The sequence below is a fragment of the Panthera tigris genome, chromosome C1 (assembly GCF_018350195.1).
Source record: "Panthera tigris isolate Pti1 chromosome C1, P.tigris_Pti1_mat1.1, whole genome shotgun sequence".
Classification (NCBI taxonomy): Eukaryota; Metazoa; Chordata; class Mammalia; order Carnivora; family Felidae; genus Panthera; species Panthera tigris.
The window spans coordinates 25513207-25527506 of record NC_056667.1 but is presented as its reverse complement, the minus strand read 5'-3'; the positions used below and the strand labels follow the sequence as shown (position 1 = coordinate 25527506).

The 14300-nt window shown below is 49.4% G+C and overlaps 1 protein-coding gene across 1 annotated transcript in view; it reads left to right on the top strand.

The window, feature by feature from the left end:
- The window catches only part of CSMD2 (CUB and Sushi multiple domains 2), a 538353-nt gene that overhangs the window by 274432 nt on the left and 249621 nt on the right, over positions 1-14300 (top strand).

Genomic DNA, 14300 nt, shown 5'->3' with positions numbered 1-14300 from the left:
GCACCGAGAATTAGGCTTAATTGTGGGGACAGGTAGGGAGAGGGCTGAAGTCAAGCCCAGTGACAAAGGTTAATGGCCCCGTGAAAGTATATTTGGGGGAAGAGTGGATTCAGGAGAACTGAGAGCTGCATCTAAATATTTGAACGGTTGTCACGTGGGAAAGAGGAATTAGCTTTGTTTGGTGTGGTTTCACTAGAAAAGAAAGGGACAGAACATTGAATGCCCTGTTATGTGCCAGGAGGTTTGTGCTAATTTTCTCAAGGTTTTCAAGCAGTGGTGTGCAAAGACTTAGGGTACCCTCAGGGACCACCAGGGTCGGGGAGGGGGTGCCTAGCAGGGAGGGTTCTGCCGCTGCCTCCATGTCTTCTCCATCCTTCTGTTCCTTCTAAGCCATCTTTTACGAGGGGATTTGTGGCTAAACACCAGTTTGAGAAACTCTGCTTCATCTCACTCAGTGTGACAGCTAGCGGACGGCTGCTCTTTTGTGCACGAGGAACCTGAAACTCAGAAGTGTGGAGTGACCTGCCCGGGGTCACACCAAGTCTGGGACCTGGAAGAGCCGAGATTCGACTCTATGTTTCTGGCTTCAAAGGCCACGATTTCCCCCTCTACCAGCAGTCTCCAAAGGGACAGAATTTCAATCCCTTATAAAATATTTATGGAAGCCAAAGCTTTGCCCTGGTCAAATGGGCCATAGAGCATGAGCTGGGCTCCTCATTACTGATGGTCAGGGTTTTGTTTGTGAGGTCATGTGTCCTCCCGCCCAGCCCAGACTGATGATCCTGTCACATGAGCAGCACGCAGCTGGGTGATGAGACTGCAGCAGCAAGCCGCCTGGGCCAGAACAGAAAACCAAAGCCGTCTCAAAACTGTCCTGCCTGCTAGTCACAGACTAGGGGTCAGCAGGACCTCTCCTTGACCCCTGGCAAATCAGAAAGATAGTCTGGGCATTTATGTACATGGCCAACCCACCGGGGCCACATGGGCTCTGCTCACAGAGGCAGCCGGTTCTGTGAAGAGGGAACAGGCTCGGAAGTGGGCCAGACCTGGTGAATCCTGGCTGGTTTCCGCTGTGGGCCTGGCCGAGTCATAGGATCTGTCTGAGCCTCAGTTTCGCACTCAGGAAATGGAGATGATAATGGTGACCATAGAGCTTTGTGATGAGAGTGAAATGGGGTCACAGAGAGCTCCTTGCACAGTGAGTGGCGCAGAGAGGCACCTTCCCCTGGGCCGCTAATTTTCCCCTGCAGCCAAGCCTTCCATGATCGCCACTGTTCCCCACTCCGGGGCGTGTCCTCTTCTGCCGGGGAGCACATGGCTCCTTGCCTGTCCTGCAGGTGGTCTGGGCTTGCGCTGCTAGGCCTGGCGCCGGGTCCCCGCATCCCGCCTGCACTCCGCAGCTGGGACCCTCACTCCCCACACTGGCCGAGAATTGAGATGGTTCCTGTGGCCACAGTGTTGTAGGAAACAGAGGCAGAAGTGGCGGGAGGTCACTGAGAGCCTGGAGGCCTCACAAAGAGTCTGTACTTTGTCCATAAGGAAGAAGAACCCATGAATTCTTAAATGTAGGGATAGGCCGGCCTTTCCCTTCTTGTCCCTTCCACCTTCGACCTTTTATTTGAGGGTAGGAGCCATCAGTGAAGGAGTCATCCTCTACTGTGAATAAAGCTGGGTCTATTGCATCCCCTGGCCTCCTGATGTGACTTCCCGTCCTGGGAGCTTCTGCCGCCTGCAGCCTCCTGAGTGTCCACCATCTCTCTGGCTGGCCCCTCGCTGCCCCTGCAGAGCAGGCCCTTCTTGGGGTCTCTCCTCAGCTTTCTGTCCTCTTTCTTCTAGAACCCTCCACAGTTAATTGCATCCATTCCCGTGGCTTCCATCTCAACCTAAACACTGGTGACTTCCAAATCTGTTCCCCATTTGTAGTCTTCCTGTGACACAGTTGATACGCTTCTCCCTCGGACATCTCAAACCCAAGGCACGCACATTAGGCTTCTCGGGCAGATATAACAAGACACCATACACTGGGGGCTGAAACAGAAATTTATTTTCTCACAATTCTGAAGGCTAAAAGTCCAAGATCAAGGTTCTGGCTGATTCAGTTTCTGGTCTGGGCTGTCTTCAGACTGCAGCCTATGACTGTGTTCTCACATGGTCTTTCCTTGGAGGCGGGGGGTGGGGGACACAAGCTCTGTGGTGTCTCTTCTTATAAGGACACTAATCCTATTGGCTTTGGGCCCCACCCCTAGGGCCTCATTTAGCCTTTGTTACTTCCTTAGAGGCCCCATCTCCAAATACAGGCACATTTGAGGTTAACACTTCACCATATGAATTTGGGGAAGACACACACATTCAGTCCATTAACATCACCCAAACTGAGCTCACCATCTCCACCCCCATGCCACACCCCCTGCTCCAGTGTCCCCGTGTTGATGAATTGTGTCATCATCCATACCATCACTGGGCCTCACCTCCTCCTCCTCCTTCTCCCTCTCTCATCTCTGACTCAGTTCCCAGATTGTCAGTTCTCCCACTGCAGTGTCCCAGCCCCTCTGTCACTCCCGTGGCTGAGGCCATCATCACCTCTCACTTGAATGATGGCCCAGTCCTTCTTCTTGGCCTCCCTGACTCTAGTCCTCCCCCACCCACCATCGGCCACACACATCTCAGCGATCTTTCCAGGATCCACATCTGGCAGAGTTCTCTCCTACTTAAAAATTCCTCATGATGACTTCTCATCGCTCTTAAGGTTATCATTCACATGGTATCCAAGACTCTCCATTTACGGTAACTCCAAGCCACATTCTGGCTCCTGTGAACCCACAGAGTGCCCAGTGCCTGGCATACAGCATGTGTTCAGAAAAGCTCTCAGATTAAGGTTTAATGACTTTCTACACAAGCACAACCAAACACCCTTCCTCCACACCCTCTCCATCCCCTCACGGCCCACTTTATCGCCTCTCAGAGCTCAGATGCAAGAGCCAGGCGTTCTCCGTTGTCCCCCTGGCTTTGGGGTCAGACAAACTCTGTTTTTAACTGAGTTCTGCCATTGGTTCTGTGTGTGGTCTTAGCCAGTCCCTCCATATCTTTGATTCTGAGTTTTCTCATCTGCGAAGGTGGACTGATAAACAGTGATCTCATGGGGGTTCTTCCAAGGGCTCAGTGTAGTGAGGCTCCCAACACAGGGCCAGCCTGTAAACAGTTAAAAGCCTGCCCCTCAGGGCCAGCCAGAGTAAACAGTTAAAAGCCTGCCCCCTTGCCTGCTTCCCCAGGTCCGCAGCTCCTCTCCCAACCTGCACCCTTGGCCCAGAGCTTCAGAATGACCTCCGTCCCTATCCTAGCCCTCCTTTTATCTGCTTCTGGGGAATTCCATACATGTTAGGCCCCTTGGCTCGGTGATAGGAGGGTGTAGATGTTCCACAGGTGGCATGAGGCATTCGTGGGCAGAGACCACCCTCCAGGCACTCCTGGCCCCATCATCATCAATATGCCCTCTGCCCCAGCTCAGGTAAAGAGAAGCTTCCTTGGGGCCGGCAGGTGGCACTGCAGTATAACCTCCCTCCCCTCATTAAAAGTGTGAGCCCTGGGTGGGAAAATTGGGGGATTTACTTTCTAGAAATTCTTCCAGTTCTGTTTGTCACAATCACAGGTCAGGGTGGGAGAGGGGACTCAGGCTCCATCAATATCTGAGTACTTGGAGCCTGGAACTCAGTCCCCCTCCATGGGGGCAGCCAGCTGTAGGAAATGCATTCAGAGTTGCAATTGCTTTGCTTCCCAGTAGAACAAGAAATATTTAAGGAACAGGCAATTAGCACTTACCAGAAACATTATAAAATTACATACAACTTGCTAACAAGTTTTAGCATCAATCTGGGAGTCTCCTTGCTTCCTGACTCAGAGCCTGGAATCTGGCAGCCTAATGCTAAATCTGGGGATTTGGCTGGCACAGGCAAAGAAGGAGCTGAGACCTTGACCCTGGAGACAATGAAGGAGCAGGGCGGTAGAGATTATACAGAAAGGATGCCCAAGAGCGGGGACCCGTGTTGGAAATGAGGTCAACTGTGTATTCAATATTATTTAAGCTCCTATTGTGTGTTGCAGACACTATTCAGGACATTGGGGCCCCGAGGACAAGAAGAAAATCTCTGCCTTCACCTAAGTCATAGCCTATGTTCAGTAGAGTCAAGGAAGTCCGAGAAGATGAGGAAATATCAAGGAGGGGCAGATAACGTTGCTTGAGGGCATCAGGGAAGGCTCTGTGGAGGAACAGGTGTCTGGAATGGAGAGTTGTGTAAAGGATGAGAACAAGTTGGTCAGAGGTCCCTGAGAGAGAACATGAAGTCTGAGAGCGAGTAGGGAGAACACGGGCAAGACTAGCCCTCTGCCTCCCACACCTCCATCCCCTTCCCAAGAACTTAATGCTGCTGGGAGACATAGGTGAACTTCCTAAAAGTGATGGCCTCAGAGCTGGGCTGGAAAGAAGGCCAAGGACAACAGACCGGCATCATTGGTGCCACTCCTTTTTGGACCCTGCCTCGCTTCAAGCACAAGGCCATTTTTCGCCTCCAGTCAGCTCTATTCAGGATACCTCTGCTTTGTATGTTATCCCCATGAGCCGAGAGGCCCAAACTCCCCAACTTTCCAGGAATAACACTAAGCATGTTCCTAAGACACTCCCTGGGTTTCCATGAGACCCTTAAAGCTTTCTCAGGCACAGAGAGCTAGGGTTTAGCTAGATGCAGGCAGCAGTTGCCCGCTGTCAGGAAAGCCCAGTGGGATCCACGCTGTACCCAAGTCTGTCCTGGCCCCTGGGGGTGGGGGGTTGGCAAACAACAGAGAATGCTGCGCCATTAAAATTTGGCAGGCTGCAAGCAGTCTGCAATAAACTGGCATTATGATACTGAAGAGAAAATTGGCAGGAAGTAATTTGTCCATGAGATATGCTCTCTAAATACACGGGCTTTTGCAAATAGCAAGCTCTAGCTTGGGGCATGCAAACAGCTTGGAGGCAACCCCAGTGCTCTGTATGTCCACATTTACCCCCTGTCCCTAACCTCCTTCAGCTGTGACATCCCCATGATAGTGTTGTGGAGGAAGGAGATGGGGAAGGAAGAACGTCACCCACTTCATCTACCCACACTTCCACCCAATTTGTGACAGCCTTTGCAAAGAGATGCATGAAAACCTAGATGCACATACAGACGGATGCACTATGCCCCAAGCCTCCTTGTACCCTTCCCATCAGAAGCAGAGAAGTGGAGTGGGCTGTGGTTCTAAGGAAATCCATGAGATCTAGGCATGCCCAGGGGTTGTCTTAAGCACCACAGTGTCTCCGTCACTCGAAAGGGGTTTGTGCTAATTGAACAATGGGTCTGGGCCACTCAGTATGTGTGAGACACTGTCCTTGGTTCTGGAGATACAGAGGACAAAAGGGATGGGACCCCTGGCTTTGAGGAACTGATAGCCTCCAAGACAACCCATAGATGACTCCTCAGTCATGGAACCAGGCTCTTCACGGTGCCCCTCAGACCCTCTCTGTGGTCTCATCTCTCTTCACTGTCACCTCCAGCCACAGTGAACTTCTAACTATCCTCCAGATACTATATTCTCTTCCTTCATTCCTCCTTCCTGCTTCTTTCCTTCCATCCTTCTCTCTCTCCGCCACTCATCATCCTGCAAATATGTACTGAATGCTCCATCCTTGCCTCCCACTCTGCTAGAAGCTGGTAGTATAGACTTTTCAAAAACAGTCTTTGTCCTCAAGAAATTTTTCATTTAACATAGAGAAATGCATGCCAAAAATGACAGCAATGGAGCCATGGCAGAAAACGGTCCAAAGGGCTGGGAGTGAGAGAGAAAGATCCCCTAAGTCTGCCTAGGTGATTTGAGGGAAGATCCCAGATTAAGAAGCACTTGAGCTGACGCTTAAAGGCGATTCCTCATCTGACAGAGGAGCAGGGGGTGTTCATTCAGGAAGAGAGGACACAGTGCCATGTGAGAGCCATGTGAGAGCCGGCTGGGCTCCACCAGGCACCGGATGATAATGACTATGGGGAAACACCTACTGGTTACTGGTTACATGCCATGTGCCAGGCATTTTGACAATTGTCTTATACACATAAGTTCATTAAATCCTCAGAACAACCCTGAAAGGTGGGCGTTATTACCATTTCCATTTTACAGATGACAAAAATAGGGCTCGGGGAGAATAGGAAATGTGCAAGATCTCCTACTTATGTCAGGGCTGGGATTTAGATCTCTGCTCATCACCACTGCACTGTTTTGTCTCCCCACAGACCGCTCAGTTTGGGGATGGATAAATCTCAGGGTCAGTGATGGCCAAAGATGAGTCTGGAGTGGGAGGGGGTAGGCAAGATCCTGCCACGTCAAGCTGTTAGGGGCTTAATCTGTGGATTTTAGGCAGCCATGAAAGAATCAATGAACAGGGCATAGTAATGATGGGATTTTTCTTTCGGAGCCATCTCAGCCTGCTTTGCTGAGTACAGAATAGAGGCAAGAGGCAGGGGACCCACTCTCGCCTGATGCCACCATCCAGGTAGAGGGTAGACTAGAACAGTGAGAGAGGGGCTGGAGAGCAGAGGGTGCTGGGATGTTTCAGAGGGGGGCCAGGATGAGGCAGTTAGTGAGGCTGCAGGTGGGGAGGGGAAGGCAGAATCCAGGCTGATTCCCAGGTTTCCAGCTTGACAGCCTCCGTGAAGCCTCTTTGCCTCTCCCACTCCCTCTGAGTTTCCTCCTCTGCTCTCCCAAAGGTTGTGTGGTCAGGTGCACACCTCCTCCTTTGCCCTCATCATTTCCCTTGTACTTAACTTCTGCAGCCATTTGACTGTGACTCTCTAAGGGCAGGGACCATGGGTCAGGCCACTGTCTGTCTGTAGTGCTGAGCATGGCATTTGGCACAGTTTCCACGCAGCACCTGTTAGCTGGATTCGAATGTTAAACAGCGTTCTCTGTGTTCCAAGCGCTGAACTGAGTCAATAACGCATAACCAATGCCTGCCTCTGTAGGACTGACATTCCATTGGACAGGAAACAGGGGAGCCAACCTGGCAGCCAGCGGGAGCAGGGGGGCAGAGTGGGTGAATCATTCTGTCCTTCACACCCATCAGACAGTAAGCATCTTGGGGGCAGAGATTCTTGTCCTTTTTTCCCCACTGCTATACCCCCAAGTGTCTAGAACAGTGGCTAATCACATGAATCTAGGCAGTGCCATGAAGGAAAAGATGGGGAGCCAGGAGAGGCAAGAAAACGGGAACCACATAAGGTGCATGGTCAGGGAAAGCATCTCTGAGGTGGCCTCTTAAGCTAATACACAGAGTGACGAGTCGGCCACGTAAAAAGGGGAGGCGAGGAGGGGGTATCCCAGGCTGAGGGCACAGTGACTAGATGAAGGGACAAATGAAGTACTACCCCTTTGGAAAGGCAGCAAGTCACAGCCCAAGCTTGGACCCCCCTTCCTCCTCCGAGTGGTGTTGTCCTTCTCGGAGCAATCAGATGGTGGATTTAGAGAGACATGATGTAATCGCTCCTGGACAGACGTTGTCATGAAAGAGAATTCCAATTTGGTATTAGAAATGGAAAAACCCAGGAGAAGACTGTAAGGTTGATCACAGATGATGGGGATAAAGCCGCCAAGCAAATGGAGAGCAAATACTTCGAGCGGCGAGCCCATCACAGTGGAATTCTGAAGCACTCACCTCATGTTTGCCAGCTTGCTTTTTGTAGGCAAAAGGAGAGAGGGAGGGAGGGAGGGAGGGAGAGAAAGAGAGAGAGGGAGCAAGTCTTATAAAATGGAATTATATTAACCAGATAACAGAAATTGCATGCATGATTTTCTCCAAGTCAAAATTTGGTTTATCAATTTGCTTTTCTGGGCCCTGACATCAGACTGGGTCAGACCGGGAGGGTCAAGGTCAAGTGCCTTTCAGGCAGGCAGAGGAGCACAGGGAGCCTTCTCTGGGAGGGCGAGGGGCCTGGGTCCCTGTGCCCCCAGCAGAGGTTGGCCCTGGGCTTGGAGGGAAGGCCCAGACAAAGACAAGGAGCGTCTGAGGAACACAAGCCAGCCACTAGCCCCTCTGTCAAACTCTCCAGCCACCCTGCTCTCCTCTTCTCCCCTACACCCAGTCCCGGCCCTACACATATCCCTCTCCTATTCTGGACCTCTTCACCAAGTACTCTCTTAAATCTGACTTCCCCTTGAGGCTACCATTACCCGGTAGCCCTCTCCTGTGCCAGTCTCCACGAACTTCACATTTGAGAGGCAGGTTTACAGTTCATCCTCCAGTGCCATTCTGGCCATGTGTCCCCCATCTCCCTGGATCTCATGCTGTCACCACATCTGGCTCTTGTCCCCTCCCATCAGTGCCACCAGCCTTTTCCTCTCTACCCCAAGTCTTGCCGTCACCTTGCCTTCCAGCCACTTGACCTTCTCACTTCATAGCGCTGCCCTCTGGCTGCAGCTGGACCTTGCTCTCCAGCACCTCTGAAATCTGAGCTGCACCCAGCCTGCGCCAGGCCCTTTGTCCCCTCAGCTCTCCCTACCCACTCTGCTCCTGATCATCATCCTCCCTTGGCCTCCCGATCCCCCAGCCCCTCCTGCTCCCCCCCCAACCCCCCACCCCCATTAGCCTGAGCCCCGAGGGTAACACCTCCGCCATTCTTGTAATGGGATCCTCAGCTCCTTGCCCCAGTGGCCTTCCCTTTCTCCAAACCCCACCCCTCCATCAGTCCTGGAGCCCCCTTTCTCCACTTCTGCATGCACCAAGCTACTGAGCTGCTCGGGGGCGCCCCGTACATGCATCATCTCCACCCTCCTTAGGCGCTAGGTGGCAGTCCATCCAGCCATGATCTTATCCAGCATGAGTGCCTCAGACATTCTCGTCAATGTTAAATCCCTTTCCCCACAAGCAGGCCCTGTCCTTCAGCAATGATCATGAACCCTTCCTCCACTGGGAAGTAGAGCCTGTGCCATCGCAGGACCTCCTTCATCCTCCCACACCATACCTGAAAGCTTAGTGATCACCTCCTCCTTCCTGTCGTGCAGGAAGGAGCTTCCTGCTGGCTCAGGCTATCCTGCAGTGTGCTCTGGGTACCCTGCCCTACCTGCCCCAGAGCCTCCGGCTGTCATCCCCATCTGTCCTCCAAATCTTCAGTTAGCCATTTACTCTGTGTGTCTGTCTGTTTGCCTGTCTGTCTCCTTCCCTAGCATTTAAATGTGGTTAAATTTCTCTGATCTTAAAAATATGTTTAAGCTGCCTACTTCAAGGCCATGTTCCTCACAAGTTACCACCTAAGCTCTCTCTATTCCTTCACTTCCAAGAAATGGCTCCTTTAAAAGTCATCTGTTCCTCCTGTATCATCTTTCTCTTCTCCCATTGCATATGGCCCCATCACTGTATGCAACCACTCCCGCCAGTATCAGCAGTGACCTCCTTCTTCTAACCTGCTTGTCAGCCCCACCTAAGCTTCCCTGAACCTTCGAGGCTAGAGATCTGCTCCTCGAAAACCATTCTTCTCCAAGCCTCTGTGACCCTGCTCTGCCAGATTTCAATCCAGCATTCCACTGGGCCATCCAGTATTCCTAACTATTCTGTCCAGGACTGACATCTCACTCTCTGTGGGTGGTCACATCCTTCTCATGGCTTCTTTTACCATATGTGAGCTGAATCCCAAATTATGCACCCCTACACTAGACTTTTCTCCTCAACTTAAGACCCATGTAGCCACTTTCTGCTAGATGTGTCCACTTGGAGGTATCACAGGCATCCCCAAAACTCCGCATGCCTTACTGATGACCATACACACCTGCTCTTCTCCCTGCATTCTTGTCTCAGTGAATGTGCACCCAGGTGCCCAGGCCAAACCCTCAGGCATTGTAGACCCTGGCCTCTCCTTTATCCCTGGTGTGCTCACTCTCAGGATAGCCTGTGGCTTCCTGCTGTCCCACCTCCCAAATCTGTCTACCTCTCCCCATCCGCTCTGTCTTTGCCCAGTCCAGGATGTCACCAAAACATCCCCCACATTATTGTGAACCTCCCACCAGAATGGAAACTTCATAGAGGCAGGGCTTGTGTCTGCCTTGTTCTCTGTTGCACCCCCAGTGTCCAGCACAGTGACTTACACTAAGTAGACATTTGTATGTTTGCTGAATGAATGAATGATCCCCTTGCCTCCAGAATTGCTGCCCCCAGACCATTCTGCAGATAACAGTCAGGATGATCTTTTAAAATACACGATATGAGGGGCACCTGGGTGGCTCAGTTGGCCAAGCGTCTGACTTCGGCTCAGGTCATGATCTCGGAGTCCATGAGTTCAAGCCCCACATTGGGCTCTGTGCTGTCAGCTCAGAGCCCGTAGCCTGCTTCAGATTCTGTGTCTCCTTCTTCCTCTGCCCCTCCTTCACACACACACACACACACTCTCTCTCAAAATAAATAAACATTAAACATTTTTAAAAATAAAATAAAATGCACAGTATGAAATGCTAAGTAAAATGAAACCCTTTGTTAACTCCCCACTGCCTCCTATCTGCAACCTAGTCTTGTTAGCAGATTATACAGTGTCTTTCATGGGTTGGCCCCACACACCTTTTCCAGCCTCATCTCCCACCAGCTTGTAGAAAATATCTACACTTGTACTTGTAGAAAGGCAATGTGGTACAACAGTAAGAACCCTAGAACCATATGTTTGGATCTGAGATAACTCAGATGACCTTGGATAATTACATGATCTCTCTGGGCCTCAGTTTCCTCACCTTTAAAATGAGAATAACAGTACCTAGCTCATAGGGTTACTATAAGGATGAAATATTAGAATGATCAGAGTGGCTTCCAGCACATATTCAGCACTAGAATTATCAGTCATACAACTAACTTAGTTATAATAACGATTAGTGAGTTATTATCTCTGCTTTCATTGCAATCCTACAAACAGTGTCACCCCTGTGACTTTGCATGACCTCTTCTCCATCTGAACGGCCCTTCCTCCCCCTTTCTCCCACTCATTCCTTTCTTTTTTTTTCTAGCTTTATTGAGTTATAATTGACATATAACATTGTGTAAGTTTAAGGTGTAGAGCATGATGATTTGATATGTGTATGTATAGCAAAATGATTACCATAATCAGGTTAGTTAACACATCTATCACAACACCTCACAGTGTGTGTGTGTGTGTATGTGTGTGTGTGTGTGTGTGTGTGTGTGTGTGTGTTGAGAACTTTTAGGATCTACTCTCTTAACAACTTCCAAATATCTGATACCATATTGTTGACTGTAGTCACTATGCTATACATTACATCCCGGAACCTCTTCACCTTCTAACTGGAACTTTGTACCCTTCGACCCCCTTCATCAGTTTCCCCTCCCTACTCCACTATACCCTATCCCACTCATGGCAACCAGCAATCCACTCTGGTTTTATGAGTTTGGGTTTTTAGATTCCACGTATAAGTGCGATCACCCAGTATTTGTCTTTTTCTGACTCATTTCACTTAGCATAATGCCCTCAAGTTTCATCCATGTTGTTGGAAATATCAGGACTTTCTTCTTTTTTCTTTTTTATGGCTGAATAATATTCCAGTGGTGTGTGTGTGTGTGTGTGTGTGTGTACATTTACTACATTTTGTTTACCCATTCATTCATGGGTAGTTAGTTAGGTGTTTCCATGTCTTGGCTAGTGTGAATAATGCTGCAATGAATCCCACCTATTCCTTTCACCTGCTGGCTCTTGCACAGCCTTCAGGCCTCATCTTAGACATCACCTTCTCCAAGAAGCCTTCCCTGATGGGACTGAGCTGAGATAAGCAGTCATCCACCTTGGGCATATATTGAAAAGAAGCCACCAAAATACTCAGTAATTAAGTTAAATAATTTAATGCAGTATTTTTTTAAAGCCAAGATTAATGCAAAATATCTATGATAAAAATGTCAACATTTTAAATAATAAGAAACTCAGATGGCCAGGACTAGGGGGAGGCCAGTGAAGTGAGTCACACAAGTGCTGGGTCAGATCTGATTTTTAAGTTCTGATTATTTTTTTTTCTTTGTGGGCTTGATTTATATGCATTAATTTTGATTTTCTAAAAATGTTAAAAAATAACATGAAGATGTTATTTATCTTGATTGCTGAGGGTTTTTTTGTTGCCCCCTAAAATTTTGTGCTAAAGTTTAGTGTCTCACTCCCCACACTGCGTTTCCAGCCTCACCCTCTAAATTTGAGTTAGGTGCTCCTTCCGGATGCCTACACACACACACACACACACACACACACACACACACACACACACGATTCTAGCCAAAGAATGCTTTGTTCTGCCAACTCTCAGCAGAGATCTGGAAGCCCTAGTTTTCGGGGTAATATGAATGTGACAGTCAAGAGCCTGTCCATATAAGGCAGTGCATGGGGCTAGCCTGATCAGCCCACAGAAACCCACCAGTTGTGCTAAGAAAATTTTTGGAGAGTCATCCCTGATAGGGTCACGCACAGCAACTTCAGGGACTGTGGCTCCATGGCTTATAATGGTGTCTATGGCAAAGGCAGGGTTCCTTTGGCCTGACGATCCTGGGAAGGTGTCCAACAAACTTCCCTGGTTACTCCAGTGGCCTCTCTTCCAAATCACAGGCCCCTACCGCCCTCACCTCGCTATCTGTCCCTTCGTCCATAACTCCCTGTCTTTCCTGCAAGATGCCTTCCTCCCTGGGAACAGCTCCTCCTCCTCTTCTCCTTCCTCCCCTCCATCCCTTCACCCCTCCTTTCCACTCCATCTTTCACAGCACCAAGCACAGGGCTCCGGAGGAAGCTCCAGGGACTTGGCCAGGACACAGTCCTTTCCTGAAGTCTCCAGGGTCTAACTGTCCTGTAAGGCGGCCAGCCCATCATGCCCCACCGTGCCCGCACCTCCTCCCGCCCCCCCCCCCAAGCTGTCTCAGGGAACCCACTTGGTGTGTGACTCACCACCGTGGAATCCAATGAACTTTAAAGGCATTCTTAGTCATTTGTTCCATTTTACCTGCACCATCTCCAATTGAATTAAAAATAAAATTCGGGAAAGTGCTTCCATGTCAGAAGGCAGCGAATATTGATTCTCACTTAATCTCTGGTTTGGGGAATGGCAGCCAGTAAAGCCTTCTCATTTCATGCTTGTCTTTGCTGCTCAGGAATGGACTGAGCTGAAGGTCTATCTAGTCATCTGAGCGCGGAGTCAAGTTCAGTAAGCTCCAGACTGAGATCTGTTAGCTCCTGAGACAGGTATCTCATAAAGAATGTAGACCCACCTTAACCGAATGAAAATATTCAAGTACCTAGTGTTCTCTGTGTGGACACAGAGTCTCTGGCATTTGTCGGCTGGAAGGCACATTCATCCCAAGATGCGGTTTTATTTTATTTTATTTTTTTAAGTTTGTTTATTTATTTTCAGAGAGTGGGAGTTTTAGTGGGGGAGGGGTGAAGAGAGGGGGAGAGAAAGAATCCTAAGCAGGCTCCACGGTGTCAGCATGGAGCCCAATGTGGAACTTGAACCCACAAACTGTGAAATCAAGAGTCAGACACTTACCTGACTGAGCCCCCTGGGTGCTCCCAGGATGCAGTTTTTTTCTTTTTTGTTCTAAAATTTTGCTGGCATTTTATTATTATTTTTTCAATATATGAAATTTATTGTGAAATTGGTTTCCATACAACACCCAGTGCTCATCCCAAAAGGTGCCCTCCTCAATACCCATCACCCACCCTCCCCTCCCTTCCACCCCCCCCCCCCCATCAACCCTCAGTTTGTTCTCAGTTTTTAAGAGTCTCTTATGCTTTGGCTCTCTCCCACTCTAACCTCCTTTTTTTTTTCCTTCCCCTCCCCCATGGGTTTCTGTTAAGTTTCTCAGGATCCACATAAGAGTGAAACCATATGGTATCTGTCTTTCTCTGTATGGCTTATTTCACTTAGCATCACACTCTCCAGTTCCATCCGTGTTGCTACACAGGGCCATATTTCATTCTTTCTCATTGCCACATAGTACTCCATTATGTATATAAACCACAATTTTTTTATCCATTCATCAGTTGATGGACATTTAGGCTCTTTCCATAATTTGGCTATTGTTGAGAGTGCTGCTATAAACATTGGGGTACAAATGCCCCTATGCATCAGTACTCCTGTATCCCTTGGGTAAATTCCTAGCAGTGCTATTGCTGGGTCATAGGGTAGGTCTATTTTTAATTTTCTGAGGAACCTCCACACTGTTTTCCAGAGTGACTGCACCAATATGCATTCCCACCAACAGTGCAAGAGGGTTCCCGTTT